Source organism: Pleurodeles waltl, chromosome 4_1, assembly GCF_031143425.1.
Source record: "Pleurodeles waltl isolate 20211129_DDA chromosome 4_1, aPleWal1.hap1.20221129, whole genome shotgun sequence".
Taxonomy (NCBI): domain Eukaryota; kingdom Metazoa; phylum Chordata; class Amphibia; order Caudata; family Salamandridae; genus Pleurodeles; species Pleurodeles waltl.
Genome location: NC_090442.1, coordinates 51,454,071 through 51,465,059, shown reverse-complemented (window position 1 = coordinate 51,465,059; position 10,989 = coordinate 51,454,071). Strand labels below are relative to the sequence as shown.

At 46.2% G+C, this 10,989-nt stretch overlaps 1 pseudogene; it reads right to left on the bottom strand.

The window, feature by feature from the left end:
- Window positions 1-429: 429 nt before the first annotated feature.
- The window catches only part of LOC138286978 (zinc finger protein 850-like), a 61,763-nt pseudogene continuing 51,203 nt past the window's right edge, over window positions 430-10,989 (bottom strand).

The window sequence follows — 10,989 nt, the reverse complement described above, 5'->3', positions numbered from 1 at the left end:
TGTTGCATAAAATGACCCAAGCTAGGGATTTTCTCCAGTGAGAACTTGTTAAATTGGTGTGTTGGGTTTATTTGTTTTATCACTAATCTCTAAAATTAGCCGGGAATACCTTTGTTAGTCCAAGTATTGTTCATAGTGTTGCTTTTACAGGTAGTGTAATCTGATCTGATTGGGGTTTTGTCATTTAAACTGTAAAATAATAAAATCTGACAATGTTTCTTTTCTTACAGTCAAAATTGTGCTGACCACCCAACGGGTTTCCTAGTATTTCATGTTTTTCCCAAATATAGGTAAATGATCAACAGCATGGAACAGACACTTTTATAATTTTTGAAATATGTGTATTTTTCTTCTTTCTTACTAGTTCAGGTTTCTATAATCTGCTTTTCATCAGCTGGTATTTGAATGTCCCACATAATTGTAATTTTATAATTTTCTATAATTCCTTCATCTCACAATAACTGCACTTATTGGCTTCAGTGTATGTCCATAGATGGGTCATTATTATTTTTGAAGTACTTAAATTCCTAACAAATTCACTGCATTTCTATGTTTATTTCTATGTGTGTCTTTGTAGGTTTGAAAATTGACAAAAACTCTTCACACATTCACTGCAATGATATGGCTTTTCCCCTGTGTGTGTTTGCTGATGTCTATGAGGGTTTGGTAAACGATAAAAGCTCTTTACACATTCCTTGCACTTGAATGGTTTTTCCCCTGTGTATGTTCGCTGATGAATCCTTAATGTTGAAGATTCACTAAAACTAATTCCACATTCCCTGCACTTGAATGATTTTTCCTGTGTGTGTTCTCTGATGCTGTTTTAGGCTTGATAAATATATGAAGCTCTTCCCACATTCACTGCACTGGTATGGTTTTTCCCCTGTATGTTTTCTTTGATGCTGTTTTAGGAGTGATATTCGACTAAACCTCTTCACACATTCACTACAATTATATGGTTTTTCCCCAGTGTGTGTTGTCTGATGATGTTTTAGGTCTGATAATCGACTAAAGCTCTTCACACATTCACTACACTTGAATGGTTTTTCACCTGTGTGTGTACGCTGATGATTCCTTAGTGTTGTAAAATCCCTGAAACTACTTCCACATTCACTGCAATTATATGGTTTTTCCCCAGTGTGTGTTCCCTGATGCCGTTTTAGGTGTGCAGATTGACTAAAGCTCTTCACGCATTCAATGCATTTGTATGGCTTTTCCCCTGTGTGTGTTCGCTGATGACTCCTGAGTTTTGAGGAGTCCCTAAAACTGCTTCCACATTCACTGCAATCATATGGTTTTTCCCCTGTGTGTGTCCGCTGATGTTTTTGGAGACTTGATAGCTGACTAAAGCTCTTCACACATTCAATGCAATAGTATGGTTTTTCCCCTGTGTGTGTTCGTTGATGTATCTGTAGGCCTGATAATTGAGTAAAGCTCTTTACACATTCAGTGCATTTGAATTGTTTTTCCACTGTGTGCATTTGCTGAGGGTGCATTAGTTCTGATGACAAACTAAAGCTCTCACTGCATGTGTCTGATACTTTGCTCTTGTTTAGTGTCTGCGATTCCAGTATATATTTGTTTCCATCCCATGACTGTGCTTCCTGATGGGCCAACATTGCTGATAAAGCACTTGTGTTATACTCACTTTCCCAGTATGTGTGTGGTATTTTGTATGCTTGCCTTCCAATTTAACAATAAAGTGCAAGGTCACCAAAGCTCAAAATGTGTGTAAAGCTTTTTTGAGGGTGATTGTTTCATTAGACTGGATAATGGTTCGGCACACTTGCAGGTAAAGATCCATCCTCCTTCTGGTCGGTGCAAACTGGGACAGTACTGTGTATTTTATATAGCAGAACTCCTCTTTCCTTTACCCTTCAGTTGTCTGGGTCCACTCCAGTTTGCTTTTCTCTGGTTGCTGTGGAAAGGCTTGAAATAGTTCACAATACATCTCTAGCACTGAATGGTGGCCTGATATCACTTCCAAAAGAAAGGCAGTGCTGTAATCACATCCTACCAATCGCACAATCCAAGTTGGCATTGGACACATTTACACAGGAGGTGGTTTTATCAGTGTTGCCTTCATTTTCTAAAAGTCACATCTTCGTCTTGAGGCATGGAGGTGCACAGCTCAGAATCAGAGAATCACTGAATTGCCCTTGACGCTACTTCCAGGATCTGTCTGTTTATGTTCTGATTCATCTGTCTCTGACAAGGATGTTCTCCTGGACACTGGAACTCAATATTTTGGATTGTGTTTTTGCAGAGTTACAGTATTATCTTCATAATTCTTAAATATTTTGTACATCCAAGCATTGTTTTCTGTTGGATGTAAAGAGAATTAACATTAGTTAAATAAAAACATAATGGAATGTGCATACACAATTTTTAATTGATTGTAAAACATCTCTTCATTACCATCTTTCAAACTTATAAAGGCACATTTAAGCATACACAGATATTTAAATAATGTTCTGATGAGCATATCACATCTTATTTATTTCAGCAAAATGGTAATTTACCGGTGTTCATAGAGAAACTTAGTAAAACAAGCATTTGCGATGCAATAGGTCTTGCATCTGTGAGCGTTAGGTATTGGCGTTGTAAATGACAATGTATTTTCCCTATGTGCTTTGGTTTGCATTGTAGTGGATGTATGTGGTGTGGAGTGGAATTAAGTGGGTTATATTGAGATTGTTAGTTGTGGAATTGTGTGGAATGCATTTGTGTAGTGGAATTACGTGGCATGGTGAATAGATAGGGGTAAGACCTGCACAGCATAAATAGAAAGGAAGATAGAGAGGGATAGGTAGTTTGTTTAGGTGAAAAACAAAATAGACAATAGGACTACTGCCTGCTCTTAAAAAATGTTTTGCATTCACAAAAGCGAACGGGTCCCTTGGGGACCCCTTCCTGTTTGTGAATAGGTTACCACCTACTTAAAGTAGGTGGTAAAATGCGAATGGTTTGCAACCGCATTTCGGTCACAAAGCATTCCTACTGTTGCGACTCGGTATTAGGAAGGAACACCCTTCACAAGTTACCGAACCGCAAATTTGAATTCATACAAACCAAAATGCATTTTTGCGGTCACAAATGGCCCAATCCGGCCACAAAAGTCATGATACATCGGCCCAAAGACCATTGAAAAGTTACATTCCGCACAGATGCTTCTTTCTCCTAGATTAAAATGCTAATTCTGAATGTTCTTCCCGATAAATGTTGAAAGGTTAGACTTGCTAAAATTTCTGCCCCAAGATAAGAAAAGGAAATGCTTTTTGAGGAAAGATATGAAGCTTGGAAATATTGCATGAAATACCAGTCAAGATGTATTGGTATCATGTGTCAGCAACTGATAACAAAGAAAAGAGTGAAAGAGAAATTTGCTTTTACCACTTCTGGATACTGCTGTTTATGTTTTTCCAGGGAGAAGGAAAGAAGATAAGGCCATGTGGAAAGATGGCTACCCTACAGTCTGCGGGCAGGAACATAAACAAAAGGTGAGTAGTGAGCAGATGTATAATGGACGCCGGTCCCAAGGGCTCATAACGAATGCCAGCAGCGGCTCCATTGTATGTTGGAAAGCGGCAGGGGTGTCCGCCACTTTATCACAATAATGCATTCAGCGTGCCTTGCTTGCCACACAGAGGAACAGGCTGCACATAGCAGATGAAGTGAAGATCTCCTCAAAGAATTCACAACAGAGGCTTCCGAAGTTTTTTTAAAAAAAAGTACTCATTTACCTTAAGAGAGGTTGCTGTAACAGGCACGAAAGTTTAACACAAGCCAAAGGGACAAAATGTACACCAAAAATAAAGCCAGACTACGCTGAAAGCAGTTGCTGTAATCAAATGCGGCAAAGGCACAAGAATTTAACACGGATTGAAAGCAAGGGGGAGCTGGCACGCAATGAGGAGGTGCAGCGAGATGGTGCGAGAGATGGATGCACTCACCCACCAAAAACAGGCAAACAGGAACACATACTAAAAAAATAGTGCCTGAAATGAGCACCAAAGTGGAACTACACCAGAAGTTAGGTGCTCCTCCTCAATCAATCAATCAATGTATAGAGTGAGCTACTCACCCGTGAAGGTCTCAAGGCGCTGGGGGGGTGGATCAAGAGGGGGGGCAGGGAGGGTCACTGTTCGAACAACCATGTCTTGAGGTTCTTTCTGAAGAGCAGGCGGTGTTTGGTTTTGCTAAGGTTGGTGGGGAGGGAGTTCCAGTTTTTGGGAGCGAGGTAGGAGAAGGACCTGCCTCCTGTGGTGGTGCGCTGGATGCGGGGGACTGTGGCTAGGGCGAGGTTGGCTGATCGGAGGTTGCGTGTGGGAGTGTGGAGGTTCACTCTATCGTTGAGGTAGGTTGGGCCGGTGTTGTGGGGGATTTGTGTGCGTGGATGAGGATCTTGAATGTGATTCTCTTGTGGGGAGCCAGTGAAGGGATTTGAGGTGTGGTGAGATTAGTTCGTGGCAGGGGAGGCCAAGGACGAGGCGTGCGGCTGTATTCTGGATTCTCTGGAGTTTGCGTTTGAGTTTGAGTGTGGTGCCGGCATAGAGGGCGTTACCATAGTCTAGTCTGCTGCTGATGAGTGACTGTCTTCCTGGTCTCTGGGGGAATCCATTTGAAGGATTTTTTTTGAGTGCGGAGTGTGTGGAAGCAGGAGGAGGTTAGAGCATTGATTTGCTGTGTCATGGAGAGGGAGGGGTCCAGGATGATGCTGAGGTTGCATGCGTGGTTTGCGGGTGTGGGTGCGGGGCCTAGGGCGGTGGGCCACCAGGAGTCGTCCCATGTGGTTTTGTTGGGGCTGAAGATGATGATCTCGGTTTTGTTGGAGTGGAGCTTGATGTTGTTAGTGGTCATCCAGTTGGCGGTGTCGAGAAGAGCAGCGTGTAGGTTGGTTTTGGCGGTGGTGGGGTTGCGGGCAAGGAAGACGATGAGTTGGGTGTCATCTGCGTAGGAGAGGATAGTGATTCCGTGTGCTCGGAGGATGTTGGCTAGGGGGATCATGTAGATGTTGAAGAGTGTGAGGCTGAGGGAGAACCCTTGGGGGACTCTGCAGATGATCTTGGTAGTGGTGGAGTGGAAGGGTGGAAAGCGGACTCTCTGGGTCCGGTCAGTGAGGAAGGAGGTGAGCCAGTCTAAGGCTTTGTGGCGAATTCCTATGTTGTGGAACTGTGTGCGGAGTGTGTGGTGGCAGACGGTGTCAAAGGCTGTGGAGAGGTCTAGGAGGATGAGTGCGACGGTCTCGCCTTTGTCGACTTTGGTCCTGATGTCGTCAGTGCATGCGATGAGGGCGGTTTACGTGCTGTGGTTCTTGCGGAACCCGGATTGTGAGGGGTCAAGAGTGTTGTTTGCTTCGAGGAAGTGGGATAGGCGGGCGTTGACTAGTTTCTCGGCAACCTTGGCGGCGAAAGGGTGGAGGGAGATGGGGCGGTAGTTGGAGAGGATCTCTGGGTCAGCTTGTTTTTTTTTTAGGAGAGCTGTAATTTCTGGGTGCTTCCAGGGGTCTGGGTAGGTGGCGGAGTCGAAAGAGGAGTTGATTATGTTGCGGAGTATGGGGGCAATGGTTGGGCTGGCTTTGTTGTAGATGCGATGTGGGCAGGGGTCGGAGGGGGATCCGGAGTGGATGGAGTTCATGATTTTTTTTGGTTTCTTCGTGTGTGGTGGGGGCCCAGGTGGTGAGTGTGGTGGGGGGGTCATGAGTGGGGGTTGGGTGAGTGAGGGGTGTGTGCGGTGGGTGTGTGTGGTATGAAGCTGTTGTGGATGTCCAGGATTTTGTGGTGGAAGTGGTTGGAAAGGGCGTCACATCGGGGCTGTGTGTATGAGGAGTCTATGTTGCTGGCTTTGGGTTTGGCAAGTTTATTGATGATGGTGAAGAGTTCTTTGCTGTTCTCAGAGTTGTTGTCAAGGCGTGTCTTGTAGTGATCTCTTTTGGCAGTGCGTATGAGTTGGTGATGGGTGTGAATGGTGGTTTTGAGGCTGGAGAAGTTGGTTGTAGAGGGTTCTAGTCGCCATATTTCCTCAGCTTGGCGGCATTTACGCTTGGAGTCTTAGAGTTCAGGGGTGAACCATGGGGCGTTCTTGATGTTGCGGGTGACGATGTGTTTTCTGAGGGGGGCTTGTGTGTCTGCGCAGGCGGTGATCCATTTGGAGAGGTTGTGTGCTCCTGTGTTGGGGTCGTTGGCGTGGGGGGAGGGGGAGTTTGTGAGCCAGTTGGGAGTTTAGTCGTTCTGTGGGGATCTTGTCCCACATGCGGTAGGGTGTGGTGTGTTGATGGTGGTGTGTGGGGGGTTTGGTGAAGGAGAAGTGGATGCAGTGGTGGTCAGTCCAGAGGAGTTCGGTGGTGTGGGTGTAGGCTATGTGTTGGCTTGAGGTGAAAATTGCGTCGAGCGTGTGTCCTGCTGAGTGGGTGGGTGTGGTGACCAGTTGTTTGAGTCCGAGGTTGGTGAGGTTGTCTATGAGGGAGGTAGAGTTGTGGTCTTTCCAAGTGAAAGTTGATATCACCGAGGAGGATGTAGTCTGTGGAGGTGAGGGCGTGCGAGCTGATGCTGTCGCAGAAGGCGGCGCGTGGTCCTGGTGGTCTGTAGATTAATGTACCTCTGAGGGTGGAGTTGTTGTTAATGTGGATCAGGAAGTGCATGTGTTCTGTGTTGTCGATAGTGTCTTGGGAGCTGGTGGTGACTTTTATGGTGTCCCTATGTAGGATGGCGATGCCACCACCTGGCCTGTTGAGGCGGTCTTTGCGTTGGAGTTTGTGTCCCTTGGGGGTGGCAATGGCTATGTTGGGTTCTGAGGAGGGGTTGGTCCAGGTTTCCGTGAGGAAGGAGATGTCAGGTGAGTGTGATGTGATGAGGTCCCAGAGTTCTATGGCATGTTTGTGAAGGGAGCGGGTATTGAGGAGCAGGCAGTTATGGTGGTTGTGGTGGGTGGTATTGGTGTGGTACATGAGGGTGTTGTTGCGGGGTGTGTTCTGGTTGTGGGCTGGTGTGCAGCAGGGTTGGTGGGTGGGGGCAGAGCAGGTGAGTATTGTGTTGGTGTTGTGTTTGTTGAAGGTGGGGTCGCTATGGTTGGTGTGTGGTGTGAGGGATGAGGAGCAGGAGAAATGACAGGTGTGGGAGGTGAAGGGGCCATGAGTGTGTGTGGGGCTAGAAGGGGTGCACGTGGGGCGGGGGCCTGGGTTGAGTGAGTGGAGGGTGAGGAGGGAGTAGGTTTGTCTGATAGGGCCAGGGGGACTGGCGATGGGCGCGCCAGAGACGCGGCCGTGCCGCGGCTGCCATAAAAAGAGGGTAGGGTGGGAGTGGCAGCTGGGAGGAGGGAGGGCTGGTCGAATGGGAGGGCTGGGGGGTAGGGCCGCAGGGGATGGCAGCGGCGGGGAAATTGACAAAGAATAAGATGGTGAGGAGGTGGCGCAGGCGGCGGAGTGGGGAAACAAATGAGTACAATGCAGGAAAAAGAGGACATATTGCCCTTTAGGTAGCATGCCTTCTTCCAAGTAACCAATGAAAAGCCAGTGGGCAGTCTGTTAGCTCATAAAGTGATTACAGCATGTCTCAGAGACAGCACATGCATGCTGCCAGGCTTGACTTAAAAAAAAAAAAACACACTTGCTTAGCACCCATTTACTAGTTACAGCTTTAAGAAGGTGCATATGGTCAAGATTTTGTTAAAACAAGAACAGCTCTTGGTGTAAGAGATGGATCAAGAAGACTCATGACAGCAGGGTGGACATCAGAAGCTTGCGCCATACATCAAATGTTTTTGTTCAAAGAGATGCCTGGCTTCATTCACCACTCCCACAATATGTTGTAGAGCAGCAGGTTATTGATTTTATTTATTTTGTGGTTTTACTTTTCACAAATATTTTTTAGCTATTTTGAGCTTGTCAGTATTATCCCCAGCTGGACCAGGAGGCTGAGCTGGGCTACAGGTTATTTAGTCCCACGTCTACCTTAAGTGGCTGTTGAGATATCACACTAGTCTAGCAGCTTACCAGTGTAACGAGCACAGCAATGGTGCACCAAAGCCAAGCCTGTTAGCACCAGTTCAGTCTTGGACCATGACCAGTACCCGAAACACTTTCTCAAAACATCTCTTAAGTCAAATGGCTCTGTCCATTGCTCCAACACCTCCGTTGCCCTCCACACTTTCAACCATCAAAGTAGGACCTGTTCTTGCATTTATTCGTCTGCATCTCATTTGCATAGCCCTGCTGTCAACATTCCTTTTCCAGCCGAAAGCCTGTGAACAATATTTTCCCACCACGTAATTACCATGACTTTTCATAGGTCTCTCCTCCTACTCGCGCTTTGCAACATCACCTGCAGAAACCACTGTGGCCACATTTAAAGGAAACATACTGAGGTATGCTCTTTCTTTCCACAAGATGGACTAATGGATTAATATGTGACAAGTCGTGAGCAACGTATATGATGCATCCTCTTATATGTTGTCTGTGTTTGGCATGTCCATGTTCTGTGTCTTTTTATCTTAATTTACAGAGTGTGAATACAAAGGGCGATGTCCCACTCCTTGACCAGTAAGCTGACAGCCCCTATAACTAGGATAAGGGTAAGGGTAACTAGCATTAGATATTCCTAACAAGAGGATTAAGTGTAGTAGATTGAGAGATGATATTTCTCTACTTTTGCAGAATACTAGCTGCTACTAAGCATGCATAGGGGGATTTATTGCATGAGTTGGGTCACATGTCACAAGTGTTTGCAGTGAAGTGTGCTGTGTTATGTTTGGTCACAGAGTGTTACATTAGGGGATCCTAAAATTAGCAGAGATTGTTCCATAAGCCGTGCTTTTATCTTCCTGCAGGAGGCTTAAGTAATTCTTGGCAGTGACTCAGGTAGGATTTCCCTGCATGTAGTTTCCTTGCACTAAATATAAAGGAGAATAAAGCATATTAGTAAGCAAGGTTTCGTAGGGATCCATGGCCCTGATGAATGCTCAAGACCAGTTTGGGCTTAACAAAATGGGTAGAAACATGTTGGCCATACATTAGGTGACTCGAACCATAATGTTTGAGGTATCACCTTCTACTGTTTTTAATAATACCTGTGTTCCCCATCAGTAAAGGTGAAAATCCGGGGTAATACAAGGTATCTTTAGTCATCTGGATCCCAGTTTTTATCCAGTAGTTTACGTATTAAAAACTTTCTCCTGCACGGAATCTATCAGGTGGTTGAGTCGGCCCTGGTGGCATTGTCCTACTAGGGTGGGGATTGGAAGCCGATGATGAAGCATGACACTATTAGGTGAATGAGGCTTCCTCTTCCATAAAAAGAATGATCCCCCCCCCCCCCCTTTGTGGCTTAATACCCTGTATCTAGACCTCAAGGGGAGGCTCTTTGGAAAGAGAACCAAAATTGGTTTTCTCTGCTGTAGCAGTCACGTTTGGTTGTGTTTTTTCTGATTCTTTAAGGGGATGTGTGACTGCTCCTTTTTCCTTCCTCTCTAACTATATGCGCTTGAAAGTGCTATGTCATTGTTACTTTTTGTCTGGCCGTGGGTGGCCATTGTCAACAAGGTATGGATGCGGCGACATCTGTCCCCTTGTGTATTTCACTGCATTGTAGAATTCCTAGGTCTGAGGGGAGTTTGGGAGGAATCCTGGAGGGCGATCTGATACTGCTCCAGTTGTATGCATACGCCCCACGCACCTGCCTTTACCTAGAGACTCCCACCAAAGTCCCTGCTGGACGCTGCGTTCAAAGGCGAGCTGGGTCAGGCTATAGAGGAATTCTTTGCTACAAATGTAGGGTCCGTAGAGAAATTCGCTACAGTATGGGAAACCTTCAAAGTTTATATACAGGGAATTATCATATCTAAGCACACGGAGATGGAGATCGCGGCATTTTGAGAGGCGGCCTCTGATGGAGCCGGCCTGAGTGAAATTAAGGCTACGCTGGAGGAGTTTCAGGAGGTGGCCCAAAGTGAGGTGACCCATTTTGGGAAGTATGCAGTGGTTCGAGTGTATGGCAAAGGGGAAAGGCCAGGGGCTATGTTGGCTGCATTATTACGCCCCAAACGAGAGAATTATATTATTCTGGGGCCAGACTTTAAATGAGCCGGGACAGGTGGTGGATGGAGCGCTTCTGCGGCTACTATGCTGACTTATATAGGTTCTACTTAGCGTATGATGAGGAGGCAGCCAATGACTATCTTGAGCACATAGCCATGAAGTGGCCATCAAATGAACACAGGAAGCAACTAATGGCCCCACTGCGCCAGGAAGAGAGAAGGGCTGTATGCCCCACGGTATGGCACCGGGCACTGATGAGCTTACAGTGGCATTTTATAAAGCTTATCAAGACCAACTTGTACTGCGATTGATTACCCTCTTTGGGAAGATGGCAGAAGATGGCTGCATGACCCCTTCTATGCGAGAGGCATTACTGATGGTACTGCTGAAGCCCGGTGAGCCAACGGACCGCTGTCCAACGTACAGATCCTTATCGCTCATGAAAGTTGAGACGAAATTAAATGCTAAAATACTAGTTAACCAGCTCGCACCCTTGCTGCCTGTGGTGGTAGGTATGGAGCAGGCAGGGTTCGTACCAGGCCGCAAGCTATTGTCCAATCTCAGAATGTTGTTGAATACAATACAATATGTAGATCAGGAGACCAGAGCGGTTGCAATATTTCTTAACGCTGAAAAATCTTTCAGTTCCATTGAGTAGGGTTTATGCAGGCGGTCCTGTGATGTACTGGGGTGGGAGATCTTTCTCCAATTGTCAGAATTCTCTACACGCGCCCACTGGTGCATGTCAGAGTGAATAGTATTGTCACAGTTCCCGTTGTTATCAAGAGAGGTACTCAACAGGGTAGCCCTCCCTCCCCTATGCGTTAGGCGTTGGTGGCAGAGCTGTTAGCTTGTGCACTCTGGGAGTATCTCTCCCACAGGGTCCTGCGTTTCCCCCACTACATCTCATTATATCGGCATATGCAGACAACACCTTGTTATATATTTGAGAGCCTGCG